Genomic DNA, 23018 nt, shown 5'->3' with positions numbered 1-23018 from the left:
TGAATCACACGGGGGAATTCCCAGCCCTCTGACCCTAGGCTGTGTGCTGGCCTTTCTCCCCCTTCCATGGTCCCTATTTCTCTCATGCCATCATTAGGAGATTGAGAAGTCTCTAATTCCATGGGGTGGGCTGGGTGCAGGGCCATTAGGACAAGAGGCCCAGCTCTGGGACATGGAAAATATGATGCCTTATGCTGAGAACGAGAGGCTTGTCTCAGAACAGAGGGAGAGCCAGTGACTTGGATAGGGATCCGTCTCCTTACCGACTGCCAGCTGTGGGGACAAAGCCCTGGTCACCCAGAGCAGCTAGTTTCAAGGGCACGGCCACTGCACCAGCTCCTGGTTCTGTGCGGCTGCCCAGTGTGCTCACGTGGTCGGTACATCCGCAGAGAGGGGACGATTCTTTTCCAGACCCCGAGAGCTGCTCTCTTCAGAGAATTAAACCATGACTATTTCTCTTTCCTCTTTCTCATCTCATGATTTTATTTACTTTGAACAAAATACACAGATGTCTCTCTTAAATGAGATGAAGCCCAGAATCCAGGGATCTGTTGGAAGCACCGTGGATCTCTCCCCATCGCTCACAAGAACTGGGCTTCATCTCCCTGTGTCCCTGCTGTCATCAGCTGGAGTGCCAGCCCTGCGTGGGAAGGGGGCGGCTGCTCCTTTGCCCTCAGCATCTCTGGGGCAGCTGGGCTGGGGCAGGAAGTGGCAGACAGAGGACGCTTCCCTGCTGCTGTGCGGCTGTGTGCAAACCACCCCCCCCCCATGCAGGCAGCTTCTGCAGCCAGACCGGGTTGCGTGTTTTTGCGCTGCGGACAGATGCCAGGACCAACGTCAACGCCATGATGCAAACAGCGACGCGAAGAGGAGAAAGAGTGTTTTGCATCCAGGTCCTGGTTTCACGGTCGTGTTTGCTGACCCAGCACGTCACTTTAGCCGAATCTTAATGAAAACGTTTTTGGACAGGGATGAGTGCCAAGGTGCTTTCATTAAAGCGATTTCAGAGCATCGTTGACCCAGGTTCTCAGTGGGATGCGGTGCTTCCTCTCAGGGCTGTGGACTGGCCAGTGTCAAAGGAAAGCCACATTTCACTTTTTCAGCTCCATCTGCTTGCGCTGCTGGCTGTATTTTTATTTTACAAGACAACACAATGTTTTGGTGGAGGGTGAATACCCAGGGGAGTCATTTTCAGGGGGAGGATATGAGGACATTGGCACAAGGAAAACTTTATGTTCTAACTGCATTTATTTTTCTGTTTTTTCTTTTTCCCCTATGATGGCTTAGAAAGTTGGAAATTCAGAAACCCTTAGAAAGACAGGCAGTTTGATTTAATGGTACACAAATGGATCTTAAAACCATCCGTCCCCTAGCTTGTCTATGCTGGAGAACTGTCAGGCCAAACAGAGCTATACAAACCGTCGTACGGCCCGGCGGCTCGGCCTCAGGCTGCAGCCGCCAGCTGCCCCCCCTCTGGAAGGGCGTTTGTTGAATCCTGGCCCTGGCAGGAGTTACTGCGAGTCATTACTGCTCACTTTTGCACCATCTCCTGAAAAGAAAACACACTCAGATGCTGGGTCTGGCCTTTCTCTCCTGTGTGGTTTCCAGGCCTTTGCTTTGCTGTCATGTCCCTTGTCCCCTAGAGGCAGTGGCAGGAAGCAGGGCACCCGGAGGCCTCACCACCAGTGTGTGTCCAAGGGAGGAGGCCAGTGTGGGAAGATGGCTTTGTCACCCTAACCCCACTGCCGTCATCCCCCAGGTCTCTCTCTTCTGGGTCTCATTTCCCATCAGATTTCCAAACAGGGCACTACAATCAGATCATCAAAGAGCTGCTGCTTTGGGAAGGCATATGCTAATGAGGCTGGGCCCAGGACCCTGCTGATCTCTTAGGGTGGCCCCCTTTCCTGGGCCTGGGCCTGAGAATGCCGTCCCCTCTCTCCCCTCCCCCTCGCTGCCCCCATCCGCAGTGCAAGGGGAAAGCAAGATGCCTGTTTGCCTTTCTCTTTCAAGACTGCCACTGATCAGAAATCCAGAAGGGTTCATATGGTCAGGCAGCTTTAGTCTGCTTAGGACACGTGGGGTATGGAAGAATTAGAACTTCTGTGCCCCCAAGACGCGGTACAGATTGAAAACATAATTAAGTGCAAAAAAAAAAAAAAAGTTTAGATTGATTCATAAGTGATCAATTTCTAGAATTTTCAAAGGGATCTAGAGGTTACTTATATGTAAGCCTCTGTTATGTACAAAAGAGACAGAAGGATGAAGCAAATGTCCTCGCGTTCAAAGCGCTCACAGTCTGGAAAGGAGATGAGACACACCTGCCCACAGAGCAGGTAGGTGAGAGATCCCCACCCACACACAATGAGCAGAGCCTTCCTGCTCCCCCCTTCTCAGCAGGGGGTGACCACAGGGGAACACAAATCAGGCTCCACTGGTGAAGAGTAATGAATACATTCACTAAAAAATGCTTGAGGGGGCTCTGACACGGTGAGGGATTGGGTATTACACAGAACACAGTGAAGGCTTCATGGGGAAAAAATCCCCTTACCCTCCCAGGTTCCACATCTCATGGTGATGGCTGAAAATCTCTTCTCTCAGAGTCAGGCCTCCTGCGCTTGGTGATCTCATTTCCTCCTCTCCTTTGTCAACCTCACACCACATCGCCCCCCACTGTCAGCCCCACTGATGGTGTTTTCCTTCTCTGCATTCTGTTGGCCGCCCCTCTCCATTTCTACACCCACTTCTCCCATCAGCCAATGGACGCTTTAGGGGGGCAGAACAAAGGAAGGGACTCCTTCCTGATAGTGCTGAACGTCACCGTCACCTGAGTCTTGGGCTCCTGAAGAACAGGGAAGGTTAATCCCCCAAACTTTGTGACTGGAATCTCCCACCCTTTTTGTGTTCTGGGAGATGACTTACTACAGAGAGCTATCCTTCCCCACCTGACTTAGATAAGACTCACTGTTATCGGCTGAATATATCCCCTCATAATTCATATGCTGGAGTCTTGAATTCCTAATCCCCAGTACCTCAGAATGTGACTGCATTTGGAGATAGGATTTTCAAGAGGTGATTAATTTAAAATGAGGTCATAAGAATGAGGCCTTAATCCACAACGACTGGTGTCCTTATAAGAACAGAAGGTCGGGACACAGACATAAACAGAGGGACAACCATATGAGCTGTCCACAGGGAGAAGATGGTCATCTACACACCAAGGAGAGAGGCCTCAGAAGGAACCAACCCTGACAACACCTTGGTCTCAGACTTCCAGCCTCCAGAACTGTGAGAAATAAATGTCTGTTGTTTCAGCCCCCAGTCTGTGGGGTTTGTTATGGCGGCCTTAGAAGACTAAGACACTGGCTGTCCAATCTTTCTTGTGACCACCATAAAACTTACGGATGACTCCAAGGCCAGACAGAGACCCTCCAAATTCCTACCTTCATTTCATAAATGATTAGCTCAACTGTTTGCTCCCCCGAACTTGCTAGACACAAAGGTAGACCTATCTTGTTCAGCTGACAGACAGACTCCTTCTGATCACAAAATCCTCCCAACTGTGAAATGACCCACCTCTGGCTTGGCTACTCCTCCCTAAAATATCTAGACAGAATCGCTGGTGAGACACTCTGGTCTTTGGATCTGGGGTGCTTTCCCTCCTGCAACAGTCTGAATAAAATCAGTGTACTTACCTGCTTGTCCTTTGTCTTTGACAGTTTGGTGTTGTGATTGGATGGGGCTGGAAGCCCATCTGGACCCAGGCTTCTCCGCCCAGAGGCTGAAGCCCCTCAAGCCTGTCATGTTCCTTTCTCACCTGGCAATCCAGGGATCCCATGTGAGCCCAGCTTCAGGCATTTGTCTGTGGTAGCGTGGCAGGGACTTAAGTTTGATTCTTGGTTTGAGTGTTCTTTTGGTTTTGTCCTTTTCCTGGCTTCTGTTTAACCTTGGTACTATGGAAACTCTGAATCTACTTCTCAGCCCTTTCTGAAAATCCCCTCTGATTATATATGACAATTCTGTTCCTTTTCTCAAAAAATGACAGGGTTTTACTGAGAAACACTTAGAACTGCAGTGGTCTCTTTGAGGCACCTAGACTCTCCTAAAACTGGCCCATCTAAGAGGCGCCCTCAAATTTCAGGGCTTTAAGATGTCTCCTCCTCCATGGTGAGCTCCTTGTGCTCTACAAGGAGGCTGACGAATGAGACGATGCCTCCAGTCTATCTCAAAGTGTACTTAAGAATGTCTCTCTCAGTGTTCTCTCTCATGAGCAGTTCTCTGCCTCCCCACTCCCCGTCATAACCTGTACTATTGGTGCTTCCTATCTATGATGGAAAGCTCCCGACCTGAATGCCCACCTGAACAAGGACTTACTCAGATTTCTGTGCTCTTGGTAAAGAATTTCCAGACAATAAGAGTAGGGAAGGGTTTATAATTAATTCAGACTGGTCCTCAGGACATATTCACCTGTGATTCCTGATTTATAACAACTTGTGCCGCGGCTGGTAGGTCGCAAAGCTGCCCAGTATGATTTGAAAAAGCCAGATGGGCCTCATCAGGGCCTTCCAAAAAGATCAGAACACTCCTGGGGTTTATAGGCCAAAACTGCCAATTGGCCTAAAAACCCCAGGGGAGGAACTTTGGAATCCATCCCCACTGTTTTCTCTCAAAAACTGATGGCCAACAATACAAGATTGCCAGTGACAAAAAGGTGAGCCCACCCCTGCAGACATAGACTAGAAGATGCTGGGAAGAACTAATTCAGTCTTGCTCTTGATAACTAGCTGCTCTTTGTTACCAATTTTGTAAACGGCTTAAAACCAGGAATTAGAGATTTTATCCAAAAATGTACTATAAACAAACAACATACTCCTCTCTCTGAAAATGTACACTCACTCCACACCATGGAGACACCATTGCAGAAAAGGTCAAGTCAACACAGTGCAAACCGAAGCCTTTAGAACTTAACTAATTAGGAGAAGCAAGCCAGGGCAGTCTGCTACCTCCGAACCCCCATAGAGACACTTGCAGATAACATCAATGAAAGGATGCTGGAGCTGGGAAGCCTGGCTTTAAGATGTAAAAGGGAACAAGAATCCAAATTCCATCTCCCTGATGACTTTCACTGAGGGACCCTCCCCTGTGTCTACACTAACATGCAAGAGGAGATAGCCATTCATTCCCACGAATGGGCACCCCGCTCCCTTCCTAGTGGGCCACGTACAACACATCCTACCATTAACACTTCTCATTTCCCACCCCCGCCCCTCGTACAAAAGCCATACTGTGGAGGGACTTGATTATTGTTCACATGACTGCCTTTCTCTGGACCTCTTCCTGTCTTACTAGGATCCCTCACTACCCAGCCTGGCTTTCTGCTTAGCTTCACTACTCAGTAAACCTTCTTGAAAGGTTTCCAACTAGACTATCAACATTCTTGGCTCCTGCAACAACCTCACTATTGAGATCCTTGGCTTCCTGCTCACACCTTTTCCCTTTCATGACTCCCCTGATTTTGACAGCTCATTGGTTACCACCCATTATTTATTGCAAGCTCTTCCCTGAAAGGGCCATAAGCTCTCTAAAAGCAGAATGCAATGATGCAGTCCTCAAGCTCATTATCTTAAAGCATGATACCCCCACTAAATGGAAGATTGTATTCCCTAAATGAATTAAGACTACTATCAATTTCCCTCTTCATGAGACCAAAAAAATGACTCCAAAGGTTTCCAGAATTAGTTGACCGTTGCAGAAACTGGACCCCTAATTTTCCACTATTGTGTCTCCCTTACATGTCACGGCTAAGGAGACCATCCCCAAACCCTTTAGTGACTCTCCTTCGATACCTGCATTTCAAAGCCTCACGTCCCTTCGATCTTCTCCTCCCACGTTTGCATTCCCTGTTTTGGACTCATTGTCCTTTTCCCTTTTTATGAACAAAAAGGAAAAACATGTTTTGGGGGCTTCACCCTATGTCTTATAGTCAATGTGCTGTTGGAGTTATGTTATGGAAATAAAGTGGGTCTGGGTCACCCACCAAAACTGGAACCCAAATCAGTGGCCTATTGGAGGCTTTCCCCAAGGAATTAAATATTCTTGAAATTGAAGTTCATAATAATGGCCACACCCTCAAAATTAAAGGAAACTCCTCGTGTGACAAATATGTTATAATAGCTGCTTCTTAAGAAAAATTTCCTTGATTACCTGCATACTTCCCATTGCTCAACCTTCTTTAGAGATGGAAACTCTACTTAAGAAGCTTAGGGCACATTGACTGCGAATACCTCAGCCTGATAAAACTAATTGGAAATATGTTGGAAATTTGATCCGGTCAAATGAGCTTTGGAGATGCCCAGATGGTCACTGGGTCTCTTCTCTGTCCCTTACCTGACCACAACCTCCATTTACCTGACCACAACCTCCATAACATTGCACATCATAGCAAAGGTAATCTTAAAGGTCTCCTCCATGTCGGTGAGGTTGCTTCTGCAAACTTCATATTGAGCAGATAACGTCAAATTGCCCCATGGGTCAGAAACACAATCCTGGTGAAATGTAAATGCATGACAAGGATAAGAGCCAGCTCCCTCTGTCCCTGTCTTATTGACAAATGGGTTATATCCAATTGCCAAAGTCTTATTAACATGAACATGTGTCTAACCTTAGTCTTATGTTTTTAAGATAATTAAAAATGTTTTTATTTTATTTTATTTTTTATTTTTGTTTTTTTGTTTTCAAACTACCGGTCTACTGCTACCATTGTAGTTTCTACTACAAAGAATTTTTGTCAATTGGGGAATCCTTCTGTTCTTCTCCAGTGATAGAGGAACTCATTTCATTGCCTAGATTATGTGGGACATTCAACAAATATTCCCTTTCTCACAAAAATTGCACTGTCCTTATCACCTTCAATCCTCTGGAAAAATAAAATAGGTTGATAGTGCTCTAAAACTTGAATTCATCAAGCTCACTCAGGAAGTCAACCTGCCATGGCCCAAAGTCTTGTCTTTAGCCCTGATGATTCTTTCCTCCTCCCCCTCCAGTCAACACTGATTGTCTCCTTATGAAATAATCAGCAGCCCAGTGAAGATCCTTTTGCTCCTCCTGGACATTAGAGGATCCTAACCTGATATAATCCAATGTCCTCAAATACTGCCAAAGTCTAATTAAATACACTCCTACTTACCACCAATGGGCTACATCTGCTTCTTTCCCAGAGGCTCCATGGCCGTCCTTACCTGATCTACCTGAGACCTGATTTTCTGGAAAGATACCACTGAACACCATTCTTGAACCAGGAAGAATGGACCTTACGCTGCTCTCTGAACCACCACATTGCTGCAAAACTACATGGAGTACAACCTTGGGTTTATGTTTCACAATTAAAAAGAATTGTAAGCCATACTCTGAATGGAAATCCATTCTAGTGGGAGACCTTAAACTGAGGTTCCATGAAAGCCCCCAGAAGCAGATGACACTGCAAAGAGACTGCTTTCACAAGACTCTCAGAACAGGTAAATGGCATCCCCACCTGTTGGGCATGCATCCTGTCCAGAGTTGCACAGGTAGACCTTGCTTTTTCTTTTTTTAAAATTTTATTTATTTGACATTTTTAATTTTTTTAATTTCTAATTTTTTTAATTTTTAAGCAATAAAGTACTTTTTAAATTAAGATATGACTTTTTTTTAGACATATGCTATTAATACTTAATAGACTAGAGCATAGTGTAAACAACTTGTATATGCACGGGGGAAGAAAATTTCATTTGACTTGCTTTATCGTGATATTTGCTTTATTGCAGTGGCCTGACACTGAACTCACAATGTCTCTGAAACATGTCTGTAAAGGCTACTCTGCAGCCATTGACTTAACAAATGAGTCAATTATATATCATGATCTAGCAGCCCAGAGAACAATTCTGCCTCCAGCTGAATTTGTGCACAGTGGCCAAATCTGAGCTGACAACTTAACCCGTGGCAATCAAATCTGGACTGATGGTGGCGCGGATCTGGACATCCCCATTGCCTCATTTCCAGACATAGTTGTTCCAGCACAACCACATGATTGTGTTGAATGAGAGTAGAGGCTGGCAATATTGAACTTTACCTGAGCCCTGGCACTTGCAGAAAACAGTGAGGGCTAATCCCCTAAACTTTTGTTCTCCAAAATCTCCCCTTTTGTGTTCTGGGAAACAGCTTATTGCAAAGAACAGCCCTTCCCCATGACTTAGATAAGACCAGCTGTCCAGTTGTTCTTGTGACCCCACAAGGATCATGGATGACCCCATAGTTTACCTGTTTCAAGGCCAGACTGGTCCTCCAAATTCCATCTTTGTTTCATAAAGGATTACTGAACTATCTGTCTTCCGAAATTAGGTGGACACAGAGATAGACATTTCTTGTCTTGTCTTGACACACTTCAGATTATAAAGCCATCCTCACTATGAAACGACCCACCTGTGACTTGTCTTCTCCTCCCTATAAACACGTAGACAAAACCACTGCTGAGACGCTCTGGTCTGCAGATCTGGGGTGCTCTCCCTACTGCAACGAGAAGCTAACTTCTATTGAGCACTTAGTATGGGTCGGGCACTGTGCTGAGGGCTATACATATTACTTCATTTAATCCTCACAACAATTCTATGAGGTAGGTGTTATGCTTTCCCCCAGTTTTTGGAAGAGGAAAGCAAAGTTACATAACTTGCCTTGGGTCCCATGAAAGAAAATGGAGATTTGAAGTTCAACTGCAGCATTCTTCCTTTACAGTCTGAGCTAAGGCTCTGAATTTTCATACATTCAATACTTATCTACGTATTTTGCCATACTAGTAATAGAAATCCAAAGTGCTCTGCAAAGCCAGGAATTAAGAGATAGAGGAAGGTTTATAAGAAGGTGGCGTTTGAGGATCGTACGGAGGACCGAAAAAGTCTTTGTGGAGCAGAAATGGAGAAAGGACGTTGGGGCCGTGAATGGGCTTATGTCCAGCAGACACTAGAATCAGGGTCTGGACTCAGGAGAGCTTTTTTGGAACCAAGCTGCGGGTTTAGGAATCATCTGCATAGAAATGCTGGGGGACATTGAGAGAGTTTTCAGAGCATCGGTGGGATTAGCGGTCACATGGCCATGGGTTGATGAATTAGCAGGAAAAGGCAGAAAGTATCAAATGCTTTTTCAAGAAGTCTAATGGCGAAAAAAATGGAGAAAATATAAAAATAACTGAAGGGCAAGTAAGGTCGGGCAAGTGCCTAAAACATACATGTCATGGTGACATCTGTAACCCATAGAAGTAGACACTGAGCTTTGCTATTTTCCAGGTACGGGGCTAAGCACAACAGTATTCGATCCTCCCCCGGATCCTGTGAAGTGGATACCACAGCCATCTCCGTATCACGGAGGATAGGGAAGCTCGGAAAGGTTAGCAGGAACTTGCTGGCCATAGAGCAGCTGGAGCTCTTATTCGTGCATTGCCTGTGGGAATATCAATTCGTACAACTGCCTTTGGACACGGTTTAGCATTTTTTATAAGGTTAAACATACGCTTTCCATAAACCTTAGCATTTGCTCTCTGAGGAACTGGTTCTTTCCAAGAGAGGTGACAACGTGTCCATATACACACTTGACCACTAGTGTTCATAATAGTATTATGCATAGGAGCGCCACATTGGAGACAACCCAATTGCCCATCAATAGCTGAACGGATAAACAAGTTGGGACATAGCCATACGATAGGTCACTACTTTGCAATAAGAAAGACCTGACAACTGATATATGCAACCCTTAGGGATGAACTGAGAAGGCATTATCTTAAGAGAGAGAAGCCAGACACAAAGAGAGCACAGATAGCATGATTTTGTTTATAACAAACTCTTGACAAGACAAATCTAATCTCTAGTGACCAAAATCAGATCAGGAGCTAAGGGTACACATTTATTACATAGGAGCATCTTGTTGTGTGTAAATTATATTTCGATGAAGTTGATATAAATTTAGGCGTGTCTGGGTGGCGCAGTCCTTTGAGCCTCTGGCTCTTGGTTTCCACTCAGGCTGTGATCTCAGGGTCCTGAGATGGAGCCCCGAGGCACGCTCTGTGCTCAGCGTGGAGTCTGATTCGATTTCCCCCTCTGCAGCTCCTCCGCCCCGTGCTGGCTCGGGCTCTCTGTCTCTGTATCTCTCTCTCAAATAAATAAGTAAATCTTAAAAAAAAAAAAAGTTGATATAAGTTTAAAAACAAAAGAGAATACTGACACGGAATACTTTAAAAATAAGTCACAGAAATATAAGCCTAGAATTCTATTTAAGAAATAATACCATTTTAATTACTTCCTTATCTATGTAAATACATGATAAAGGACCCAGAAAAATCACAACGAAGTGATAACGGAATGTCACCCAAGGGTAAAGGAGCAAGATGGAGGGGGCTTTGCACTCACAATAAATATATGTTCACGCTGTATTGTTAGGTCTTTATAATAGTGTGTATTTATTGTTTACTGGCTTTAAGAAAATGATAGAAAAGAAAAACACAGACATACACACAGACACAAAGGCACCTTTCCCAAGTCACATGAATCTGAGCCCAGTTTTGACTATAGAGCCAGAAGCCAAGAGCCCCTGGGCACAGGGGCTGGACTATGAAGGGGGATCACAGTGGCCTCCCCATGCGCTCCAGGCACAGGACACCAGGCTGAAGGAGCCGATGTCCCAGCGGCCACCTTGCATGCTCTCCTGGGCTCTGGACATTGTGGTCGCTCCACGGATCTTGTGAAACCACTAAGCCAGACTGGAGAATGCTTCAGTTCCACTCACTGTCTCATAATATTTGGCTACAAAGCCAGAATAATTGTGAACAGTTTTTTTTCTTGATAAGTGTTTTCTGAAGGAGACCCTTTCGGATGTCACAAGCCGAGGGGAGAGGGTGCTGCCGGCCTCTAGTGGGGAGGGCCAGGGATGCCACTCAATACACATCCTGCAAAGCACAGGGCAGCCCCCCCAGCCAAGGATTATCCTGCCCAACACGTCAGCAGTGCTGAGGCTGCGAAGCCCTGATGTAGACCACACTGCTTCCATGACACTCTTCAGTCTTATCTAAGAAATAGAAAGTTTGTTGTAATGATGGAGGTTGATTCTCACAGTTGTGTTTTATCTTTAAATGTCACCTGAACCATTACGTGGACATAGAGACAGAAGAGTTGCCTTCTTGCTTCTGGACAAAAGTTGGTCTTGGGCAGTACCTGAAGGGTGACTCGGGGAAGTTCACGAATGTGTTAGAGAGCCCTTGGCAGTGGTTATGGTGCCCTGGGCTCTGGCCTTGGCTGCTACATGCACCTGCTGTGGGCCGCTGTCTCGGGGGCAACTCCCACATCTTCGGCTCTGCTCTGGTTCCAGCCTTCATTCGCCAACTAGCTCATGTGTGAGCCGGTCTGGGGTGTTACTGAAACAGGACAGCATATAACGGAAGAAGGAAGAAGAAACCATCCAGCACAGCCCGGCTACTCCCAGCATGTGCTCCTCGTGTGACCCGCTTCCTCTCGTGCTGAGAAAGGAGGAGGCCAGGCGGGCAGGAAGGCTGGCCAGGAGTGAGGTCCCAGCTTGGGGACTGGTCGTGTGACAGTGGGCTGGACAGAGGGAACTCTGTGGTGCTTGTGTTCACAGCAGGTCCAGGCGGAGAAGTGGCTTGCCAGTATTCTCAAAGAAACTCTCAGAAAAGTGGTGACCAGCCTTGGACATTGCAATGTCACTCGCTGAAAAGAGCTGTGAGGCCCCCGGACCTTGCAGGCGCTTAAGTGTCCGACTCTTGGTTTCGGCTCAGGTGGTGGTCTCAGGGTTGTGAGACTGAGTCCCGCATTGGGCTCTGCAGTCAATGGGGAGTCTGCTTGAGCTTCTCTCTCCCTTTTCCTCGGCCCCTCCTGCTCATGCGTGCTCTCTCTCTCTCTCAAATGCATAAATAAATCTTAAAAAAAAAAAAAAAAGAAAAGAGCTGTATTTTTTTCCAGGATGAATTCTAACTCACGATATTTCTTATTAGAGTAATTCCAGAAGTTAGTATTTTTCTTTAATTTTCGTGAAAGATTTGCATTTGTGTTTTTGTTTTCAAAAGCAAGTAAGAGTAGGTGGTTTTAAGAAATATACATATTAAATACTTTTTGTAGGTTATCCACGCACGTGGGAAGACATTTAGCTATTACAAAGGGCATACAGTAAAAAAGAAGTCTTCCTTTCAGCTTTGGGGCAGCTGCTTCTGTTTTCTTCACAAAATGATCTTTGGAGGACAGACGAGGTTGGAGAGCAGCTGCTCTAGCTGTTGCTTTAGAAAGGAACAGGGGCCCCAGCCAGCCAGCCAGGGGCCGGATGGAACTGCTTCTAGGAGAGGATATTCTATTCCGGACAGACGTTTACAGGGCAATAAACTATTGCACACAACTCAGATAGTTGCCCTGCTGCTTGTTGATAAAAGAAAGTGTGTGTGTGGGGGGGGAGTCAAGGGATAGGAACAAGGCAAGAAATTGAGGCTTTTGGAGTTATAAGCTGGGGTTTTACTGGGTTTTCTTCTGGAACAGTCTGCGCAGGTGTACTAACCAACCACCTCTGTCTTCTTTTCTATGGCGTCATTTTCATAGTAAGTGGCCAATACAGGGGAGTGACATGAGTCAGAAGGATTGCATAGGGTTCCTTGGTCTTTCATGTGTTCTTAGAACCCTGCCGTCTTCTTTCTGTGTTCAAAGCAAGTTCTGGTTTGCCCAGAAAGCCCGCTTCCAGCGGCCATCAGTGCCCTCACTTACTCAACATAGGCTGATCATGTTTACCTGGCACTGGTTTTGAGTCTCGCTGGACTCCCATGCATGTGGGTCCTCTGGGATTTTCTGCTCAAGGGCCTCACGGACGCTGCCTATGAATGGGGCAGCAGGGTGGGGAGGGGGATGTGCATGCTGTGTCTGTCTCCTCTGTTCTTGGGTATGCTCCATTGTCCTACAGAACTTCACTCACAGAATCTGAGTTCGAAGATGAAATTATTAAGATTTTCAAGAAGGCGACAGCAAAGCATAGAACAAGTGTGGGGCCCCTCTGAGCACGGGGTTCTGAGCAGCAGCACAGAATGATGGCCCTGCGGTGTGATGTGAAACTGAGACTGCTGAAAGTGTCTTAAAACCATGAGATGAGCTGCCTGAGGCCAATACCAACATCCCAAGGACAGTAGAGCCACAAGCTGGAAGGAACTGGGTTTCTTGATGACATTGCCAAGCCACAACTTTAATCCCCTTGGAGCTTGCTGGGCTTCTTATCATATGAGATAAAAATATCCTTGTTTTTAAAGCTGGTTGGAGCTGGGCATTCTGTTACTTGCAGTTGAAAGTATTCTAACATATACAGGGGTGCATTCTGTCCATAATGAGTGAGTGCAGGACAGCCTTACCTCCTTTCTTACCAGGCTGCGTGTCTCTGCTCCCCGCTGTTGGCAAAGCTGGATACGTAAAACCAGGGGCCCCCTTGTTAGTCCTGATAAGGCCTGAAACTGAAAAGCTGAAGGAGACGAAAGGAACCAAGATGGAATGCCATTGCAAACAATTACCTAGCCAAGACACGTGCTCTCCTTAAAGACACTGCATGTACCTTCACTGTCTCCTTTAGGTAAATGGTCATCTTGTAGGAGTCTCCCGTGACCTGAAGAAGCCTCGTCCAGTCCCACCCAGGGTTAAGTGAATGCATCGAGTTTCCCTGTCTCTCTGTGTTGGTTCCTCTTGCTTCCAACTTCCGGGTCATTTGGTTTAGGAGGTTTACAAAAACAAAATGGAAAAGTAATAGCATAAACAGTACATCTGAGACCCTCCAAGTGGGACCTCAGAAAACATTAGCCAAGCAACAGAGCCATGGCAAATCCTTGCAGATAATTAGACAATTCTACCAGCCTGCGTGGGTCTATCCACCTTTCCTGGACATGGTAAGTGCCCATGTACGCCAAGAGTGCTTGACCCATATCATAAAGGCCTCAGGAGATGTTGTACAGACCGGTCTTACAGATTCAAAGCCATCCCCTTTTCTTTACATGCAGAGCCCAAGCCCTGACAGTGGCCGCAGACGGGTTTCTAATGTCACAGTTGCAGACTAGGGTTATCGAACACAAGTAGCTGGAAAATGCTAAGAATGACAATGTTGTTATCAACATTCTCAAGTGCCTGCAATTCTTCGCAGGAGTTTATGGCTGGCAAAGTCCCCTCGAGGTGACCTGGTCTAGCCCTGCCATCGAGGGAATTGAGACACAGGTGTGGCTTGCTCAAGGTCACCAGTTGATGCCTACCCGGGATTGGGTGTTTTGATTTCCTGCCTCATGCTCTTTCCCCTGCACCCCACCCGTCTCTTACTGCTGGCTAATTTATTGCAGGCTCTATTTCTACCCTCTCCTCTAAATGCTTAATGTGCACAGGACGCTCTCTTCAGGATAAGATCGCACTTTTTCCCACATTACTTCCCCATCCTCTCTCTTCTCCCCCAGTGCTGCAGAGTCCCCACGGCTGTGGAGTCTCCAGCTGAAACCAGTTAAGAGGGACTTCCTGCCAAGCGACTGATTCCCAGCGCTCAAGTCTGAGCAGCTGGGTATGGAGGAGTCTCGGTTGTATTCTTTCTGATAAGTGTTACATATCAGCTTTGATCTAACTTTGTCAGGCTCAAAAATGTGCCTGAGTTACTCTGTAAACAATCACAAAATGTCAGATTTAGAATATAAATGCGATTTATTTAGAACATGAAGGCGATTCTCTAACTGTGCTCCAGGGAACTCTAAGGGTTCCTCAGGGGGGTGCCTTCCATTCAACCTCTAATAGCAGGTGAGCTGGGGAGCTGAGCAGACTCAGATTTAGGCCTTTGTCCCCTCCCCTGAGTTATTTCATTGGGTTGAGGTTCTGTGTACGGTTTCTTGTGAAGAAAGGGGTTTGATGCTACAAAATGGCTTTCAACTCTGGATCTAGTCCCAGTGCTCTCCTTTTAAACGTGGAGAACATGGAGGTTCAGAAGGAGGCAAGAGGAAACTGTAATAATCCCGTGCAGAGCTGCACAACTACTTAGTGACAGAAGCGGGGCTGGAAACCTGGTCTGCAGACTCTCCCCCAGCACCTGATAGAGATGACCCGGCCCCTCCAACAAGCTGTATTTTCGGCCTGATAGAAAGACAGAGCTATGGGAACCAGCACCACAGTGGGGGCTCCTCTGGACAAGGAAAGGGACAAAATCAGCACTTAGCAAGTTGACGACTGAGTGCTAGACACTGAGAAGACATACATTCACTCTGTCGGAGCAGACTCATTGGGCGTCTCTTCTGTGCCAGCCACTTGGCCTGGATACCACCGCTGCCTGCCACAGGGACTCTTTCCTCAAAGCTTCCCAGCAAGGCAGCCGGAGTGGGGAGAGGGGAAGTGCCTGACAGGGTAACACGACGAGGAAGTGGAGAGCTACATCTGAACAGACAGCGATTGCACTCCAGACCTGCTGTCCTGGGCCTCATTGTGTCCCTACACTTCGTGTGTGTGTGTGTGTGTGTGTGTGTGTGTGTGTTTGCACGGGCTCAGGAAGCCAACAGCTGCCAGGTGCATGTGAGCCTTCCAGAGACTCGAAACTCAGCAAAAAGAAAAAAAAGAGAGAGAAAGAACAACTTGCGTTTTCCCTTACCTATTTGGAAAGTGGTAGGTCTCCTTTCCAGGCCTGTTCTTGGTGGGGGAGGGGAGGCACAAGCTTTATGAAGTGGAGTTCCCTTCTAGCCCTAATCCATCTCCCTGTTCAGGCTTTCATGATTCACCCACATGCAGCTTAGCCGGGCGCCCGCTCACAGTGGAAAACATTGCTCACCCTGCAGCTCAGCTTCTGGGTGGGTCTCCGAGCAGCTGTCCCTCGGGATCCGGGCATGGGCGAGGCTGAGCACTGTGCATGTGAGCGATGGGGTGATAACAGCCATGAGCTGCAGAGGGAGAAAGTGTTTGCCTTCATGGGGGGGGGGGGGGCATTGGTGGTGTAAGAAGTTTCCAACTGTCCTTGTCTTTCAAAAGACAGTGTGTCTCAATAGAGTGCTAGCAACTTCTGAAGATATTCCAGGCCTTGTTTGTTTGGTTCTGTTTGAGGTTTCTTCCGGCTCTACTGTCTGGCCTCTGCTCCTCCAGATATTCTTTGCAGAGACCAGGAGTCATTTTAACAAACTGGGTGCTGGGGGGGGAGGGGCTGTTGAAAAGAGGATGGAAAGGAAGCACAGGGGCTGTGCCGTTTGTACTGGGAAACGTGATGGCTGTCATCCCTTCAAACGCTGACCTTTCCAGCCTGGTACCCAGGATCTTTTTTTCCTGCTCTTACGGGGTGCTGTAAAAAGTCGTTGACGGCGATGGTTTGGTGGGAACTTGGGCACGGCCATGTGGCTTGAATTTTAAAGCTTGTACTCCAGATTTGCTTTGCAAGCTATAGATGTAAATGCATTGTCCCTCAATTTAAAAATTGTAAATCTTTATGAAAACATTTGGACTTAAGTAATAAGCTCAGTAAAGTATTCCAAGTGAGCACAAAAGTTATGAGGAAATGAAAACCACAGCATCTTTTGACATCTTTCTCATTAATTTTTAAGTTATTAACTTACAATCTTATTCTCTCCCATTGGAAAGAGATCATTTTCTATATTTCTTCTAAAGAAGAATGAAGCACCTTGTTCCCCAAGGCAGCTCTACCAGAATATTCCATTCTTTTTTAGCCACTACTTAGCAAAGACATGGCAACTCTCGGCAAATTACCTCTGGGCCGATGAATGCCAAAAACGAGATTTGGGGGTGGTGGTGGCTCGGTGGCCCTGGACATCAGAAGGTGGCTGTGACTGCTGTGGTTTGGCCAGCAGAAGTGGCCTCTGCCCACCCCACCCCATCACTCCTCACCGGGTGAACACCCGTCAGCATCTCCCTGCACCCCCCACCCCCAGGCAGGGCTCTCCAATAATGTGGCACAAATCCTGGGCTAGGGGCCAGCCTGTCTTCCTCGCTTTGTGAGTAGTGGAGAATGAAAACAACATTCTGCACTTTTGTGCTGCTTTCTGACCTCCAGAGTGCCCTGTCTGCATTTTCCCCCTACAGGATTCCAGGTAGAATCCTGACCAGGATAAAACAGGTTGTCCACCCCTAAGGGGAAGATGTTACTTGGTAGTGTTGGTATTCACTGAAGAACCCTTCAGATATTCTCCTTGCTTGTCATTATCATGAACACAAACATTAGGCCAACACAAATCACCCAGGGACAGCTGTGCACTTAGGACATGTTACACACGGGAAGGTTTTCCTTTGTTTTTAAAGAAATTATATCTCTATTCTCCACATGCTTCTTTGCCTCCTCTACCATGGATTTCTTTCTTTCTGGGACAGCCAGTTCAGGTCATAGGACACTCAAGAGCATCGGGAACGGGCCAGGGCTGGACCTCTTGGGGCAACATTCCTCATGACTCTTTTAAGAGCTTAGAGATTTGGAACTGGTGGCAACTGGTAAAGTTTTCAATATTTGGTAAACAGCCAGGGTCCTGAGCTCTGGGAACAGCCTTATTTAGCTCTTTAAAATTTGGGTTAGAGGCTCCCAAGAAGCTGGTGCAGGACAGAGAAATGAACAATTGCTTCTCGGTCACACGTGACAGCCAACGGACAGCTCTGAAAGACTCAGCCCCCAGTGGAGAGAGAGACCAAGGAACAGCCTTGGACCAGCTCTCAGAGGAGAACAGTTTTCTCCCCAACTGCTCTGCATGTGCCTGGATGTCGGCCAACATCTGTGAAAACCACAGTGCTGGTATGCTTTGGGCGAGGCTTGTGGCCATAGCAACAGGACGGGAGAGACCCGGTCCTTGAGAATGAGAACAGTGGATAAGGATGAGATACGGATCAGGCGGGAGAGGCTAGGGAGGCGAGGGAAAGGTTGGACCTGTCTGAAGAAGCGAGCCATTTTCCTGTTGTGGAGAAAGCCCCCGGGTAGGGCAGTGCTTAAGGTCCACCTGAGACTCAAACTGTGGCTCAGATGCACACTCCTTCCTCTAATGAGCAGGTGCAGCTCAAGCTGAGATCTTGGGAGATTCGGAGACTATAATCACCCCATTTGATGATGTGCCACTGACCTATTGTGGGCTAATTCTTGTTGAAATCTTTTTGTGAAAGATGCTGTCCAAGGACATGGAGTCCCGTAAGAGAATGCATGTTCTTTCCGTTGGGCAATTCCTGAGTGAAACTCATTCTCACACCGGTGTGGAGGAGGAGGAAGAAAACCCACCCCATCCAGAGAGATGTGCTGCCTGCGGGAAGCCTGTGATTTAAGCACTGGGCTCAGGATAAAAGATGTGAGTTCAAATCCTGCGAATGCTATGATCCTTCACGTGACCTCCCTGTGCCTCTTGCTTCCTCACACATGAGTGAAGGTGGGGAGGTAATCTACAAAACCTCTCCAGGTCTGAATTTCTGTGTATCTATGGACTGTAGAATAAAAGATTATGAGGTACTTGGATTGGGTAAGCCTCCTTAATTGTCCATGTTCAATGCCTTGGAGCCATCGGCTAGAGTTGAGGACAAGTTTTAGAAATGGATAGGTTTCTCTTTCGACCTTCCTTCCTGCCCTTTCTCCGTCCCTATCTTCCTAACTCTTGCAAGTGTCATGGTAGCCTCATGATTTGATGGGAGTTTTGTTAAAGCAGCAGTTGTAGAAAGTCATTTATCTCTTCTGGTCTTATCTTCTTCCCTCTAGGATAACACTCCAACCCCAACACTCCTTAGGGCCTAGACCCCCAGGCTCACTTTTCCTGTCAACCCATACCCCAGCAGGTCAACCATCAGAGTTCTAAGCTCTGGGGCCCCACGCCTTCTTTTGTCCCAGTGACCTTGACCCTGGCATTGTAGCATTTGAAATTGTTCATCTGAGGCAGTAATTCTCAACCCCTGCTCTACAATGGAACCAGCCGAGAAAGTAAAATTAAAAAAAAAAAAAAATCAATCTCAGGAGACTGATTCCTGGAGATTCTGATTCCATTGATCTTTACTGGTATTTTTTAATGTTTCCTAGTGATGCTAATATGGAATGACTCTGAAAAGTACTGTGAAAAGGAAATGGACCCCTGCTGTTGGATGTCAGTCATCCTTACCATACGACCATGGACGGTTTTTTTTTTCTTGTATTCTGATATGGTTGCCCTGTGAGGGCATGCCCTTTAGATGCGAGGTCACTCCCTGGGGTTGGCAGCTTCTAAGATTGTCCCAAATGGTCCCCACTTCCTTGTATTCACACTGTTGTGTAATCCCTTCCCCGTAAGCCTGGGCCAGACTAGAGACTTGCTTCTAGCCAGCAATATAAAGTGGCAAAAGTGATGGAATGTCACTTCCAAGATTTGGTTATGAAAGATAGTGAATTGTCTTGCTTGCCCTGTCTGTCTGTCTCTCTCTGCCCCCTCCATCTCCCCTTCCCGAGCTCTTGCTCTGAGGGGAGCAAACTGATATGTTGTGATTAGCCCTATGGAGAGACCCATGTGGCAGGAAGTTATTGTTTCTGGTCAACAGCCAGTGGGGACTCGAGGCCTGCTGACCCTCTGATATGAGTGAGCTTGAAAGTGAAATACCCACCGTGGGGCCTTGTGATGACCGCTGATATTTTACAGCAGTGTGAGAGAGACCTTATGTCAGAGGTACCAGGCTAACCATGTCCAGATACCTAGTGCACCGAAACCATGAGAGAACAAATGTTTATGGCTTTAAACTAACTTGGAGGGTCATTTGTTACACAGCAATAGAGAGTTAATACACTCCCTGAAAGAAGAAGTGGATCCATAGACAGGAAGACATATCACTGGGAGGGCTGGCAGTGAAGGGCCCTAAGAGAGGGTTTCCGGAAGTGGGAGCTGAGTAGGCAGGGCCAGGTTGCTGGGGCGAGGAAGGCAGATGCCCGGTAAGTAGAATGTCGCCAGCTAGATCACTGCCTTTCAAGTATTCAGTGTGCGCCGAAGATCACCTGGGGGATCTTGTAAAATGCTGATGCTGATCCGATAGGTCTGGTTGGGGGCCAGGGAACCTCCGGTGCTCCCAGGTGACGTTGATGCTACTGGTCTGAGCGCCACATGTTAGGCGACAGGGAGCTGCACTGTTCAGATTTGTCTCTCTACGGATGCTTCCTTCTTAAATAATCTTCTCTGTTCCAACCCTGACTTGGTGGTGTTTCAAGAAGCCAAGGAAGTGGAATTTAGAAGGAGGAGCAGTGCCCCCTTGAGGCCACATGGTAGAGGCGGTGGCGAGGGAGAAACACCTCCCACGTGAATCTCAGAGTTAGGTTGAATCACAAGTGGTCATTCATATAAGTAAAAATTGTCAACGATTAGCAATTTCTGGAAGTTCCAAAAGGTCTGACTGCCTGTCTCTACTGAGAGATCCTCCTTTCAGGGATGGTCCTGGAGCTTTTAAGTGTATAAATTCCTCATCCGTCTTTCTCAACTTCTTCCTCCTCCCCGTGAGCACAGAGGGGCACCAACCCTGGGTGGCCTGAGGCAGCCCGCAGAAAAGTCTTTGAAGTCTTTTTTTTTTTAAATCTTACTATTCTATGCATATTAATGGAATGTGTTCATTATAGTATAAAAATAATTTCCTCCCCAAATATACGTGTAGAAATGCTGTATCAGGAAGTTGTGCTTGGTCCAATAGGTGAGCTGGGAATATGCCTCTCCCAGGTGAGCAGCTCTGCCTGGACCCAAAGGCCCCTCGTCCAATTCTGAAACTCCCATCTCCCCCTCAAACCACTCCCATCTCCTCACCCTCCCTGACCTCCTGACCTTGACCCTGTTTTCTCCTCTTTTCTCAGGGGGTACCGGTTAGTTCCCTCTGGCCATCATTCTAGTCTCTACCAAGTGCTGGTCCAAGGTCAAGCATTTCAATTGTGTTCAATAAACCCCCACGCCCTGGACCTCCCACCACACCTACCTGGATAAACCCCACCCTGTTGGATAAACCCTAACCTCTGGATAAACCCGGTCCTCCTGGATAGACCCCACCCTCCTGGCTAAACTCCACCCTCCTGGATAGACCCACTCCCATGGCAAAACCCCACTATCAGTTTTCTCCCCGTGGACTTTCGGGCATCAGTGTTTTGCTGTGAAAAGGATACTAAATGGATAACACCATGTTATCCAGCCTCTCATGGGCTCTCCATGCTGCTCAACAGAGCTTTAATCCACTGTTTCTCCAACCCCCCCTGGTGTTAAGTATATACACAGGCTGTCCTAACAATGTAGATTTTTGGTCCCATCCCAGGCACACAGAATCCGCCTCCAGGGGAGGAGCTGGGGAATCTGCATTTTGACACTCCCTTCCTGAGATTCTTCTCCCAAGGCAAGCTTGAGAACCGCTGCTGTTATTCACCCAGGAGGCCCTATTCTTGGCCCCTCTGTAGCCACAGGGGAATCGTCCAGCCTCCCTGCTCCGCCCTGCCTCCCATCACCACCCCAGCCAAATCAGATGTTGCCTCCTTTCCCATTTAGAAGATTAAGGCCATCTGCTCTGTGCTTCCTGAGTTTCCCTCCCTCCACCTTCCAACAGTTTCCACATTTCCTACCCTTTCCCCTACTCTCCCGTCTCTTAGGGAAGAGACACGGTCCCATGGCTGACTTCTCTTCTGGGTCTGGGCACCTCCTTGTTCATGTCCTCTGACATGTGGCCCTTCATCACCCCCTTTCCTGTACATTCGGTGTGGCCCTTGCCAAAGAGCATTTTTTGTTTTTTTGTTTTGTTTTGTTTTTGAATGGGACTTCTTGTCATCTCCTTAAGAAACAAACTATCTCACAGTAACTTCGCTTATTCCTCAAGCTCAGCCCCCAGCTTCCTTCCACTGCTGTTGCCTCACTGCCCATGTGAAGCACCCTGACTGGTAGTTCTTTCACCCCTCCCCTCTCTGGCCTCACGAGTGCCCTGCGCAATGTTGGCGGGGCCTTTGTGATGCCCCAGGCTTAAAGCCAGAGTGGGGGCCTGCCGCACCTTTAAAGGTGGGGTTAGGGTGAGAAAGCCGAGGAGCCCTTAGGCTGAACAGTCACACGGATTTTGCTTTCCTCTACACGCTGCTCTGATCCAAGGCTGTGTCCTTGGTGTCTGCTTGCAAAAGCATTGGGCCTATCTTGTAGGAAGAACTACAGAGAGCTGACTGTATCTCTGCTATGCGTTGATCTGGAGGATGGAAAGTTGCTGAGGCCCCCAGGTGGGTTTCTTTGCCCAGACGGTGGTACACAGGTCCCCAGAGATGACCTTCAGGAATTGGGGGGGATCTGGGCCAAATGTCACCCCCAGAAGGGCTCCAGGTACTCGGCTCTGATTACTTTTACTCTCACCTGCACCCACCAGCCGGACAGGCAATTTTGGGGGAGCTTTCAAAAAACTTAATAGAGGTGAAATTCACATAACATAAACGTAACCATTTTAGAGTGATCAATTCAGTGGTGTTTAGTGCACTACGGTGCTGTGCAAGCACTATCTACGGAGCTCTAACACATTTTCATCACTCCAGAAGGAAACCCAGTAAGCAGTTTTTCCTCAATCCCACCTCCCTGAAGCCATGGCAACTACAGATTTATGTATTCCGGATGTTTTATATAAGTGGAATCATCCAGTGTGTGACCTTTGTGACTGGCTTCTTTCCCTTAGCGGAGTGTTTTCGAGGTTGGTCCATGCTATAGTATTAGTACACACTTCATTCCCTTTTTTTCCCCCTCCCAAAAGTTTTCATGGAGGTAAAATAAACACAAAGATTTACCATCTATTTACTTTGAAGTGTGCAGTTCAGTCGTACTAAATACATTCATAATGCTGTGTAACCATCAGCATCATCCATCTCCGTAAATCTTACCATGGTTGTAAAACCGAAAATCTGTTAAATGCTGAATCCCCACTCCCTTACCCCCCAGCCCCGGGCAACCACCCTTCTACTTTCTCTATGATTTTAATACTCTAATAATAGCGTATTGCGTATTTGAAAGTAGCTAGGAGAGTGGATCTTAAAAATTCTCATCACAA

At 47.2% G+C, this 23018-nt stretch overlaps 1 long non-coding RNA gene across 2 annotated transcripts; it reads right to left on the bottom strand.

The window, feature by feature from the left end:
* Positions 1–9872: 9872 nt before the first annotated feature.
* LOC113264194 (uncharacterized) lies at positions 9873–15943 on the bottom strand. Of its 2 annotated transcripts, none has more exons than XR_006410897.2 (4): positions 15655–15943; positions 13606–13743; positions 13409–13515; positions 9873–10190 (listed from the first exon to the last, which is right to left on the bottom strand). It is a non-coding gene; the product is annotated as an uncharacterized LOC113264194 (long non-coding RNA). The 2 variants fall into 2 exon arrangements; XR_008956591.1 differs by lacking the exon at positions 9873–10190 and adding an exon at positions 10296–11947.
* Positions 15944–23018: the final 7075 nt, after the last annotated feature.

This window comes from Ursus arctos, unplaced genomic scaffold, assembly GCF_023065955.2.
Source record: "Ursus arctos isolate Adak ecotype North America unplaced genomic scaffold, UrsArc2.0 scaffold_31, whole genome shotgun sequence".
NCBI lineage: Eukaryota > Metazoa > Chordata > Mammalia > Carnivora > Ursidae > Ursus > Ursus arctos.
The sequence above is the reverse complement of the archived record's forward strand: the minus strand, read 5'-3'. Positions and strand labels throughout refer to the sequence as shown.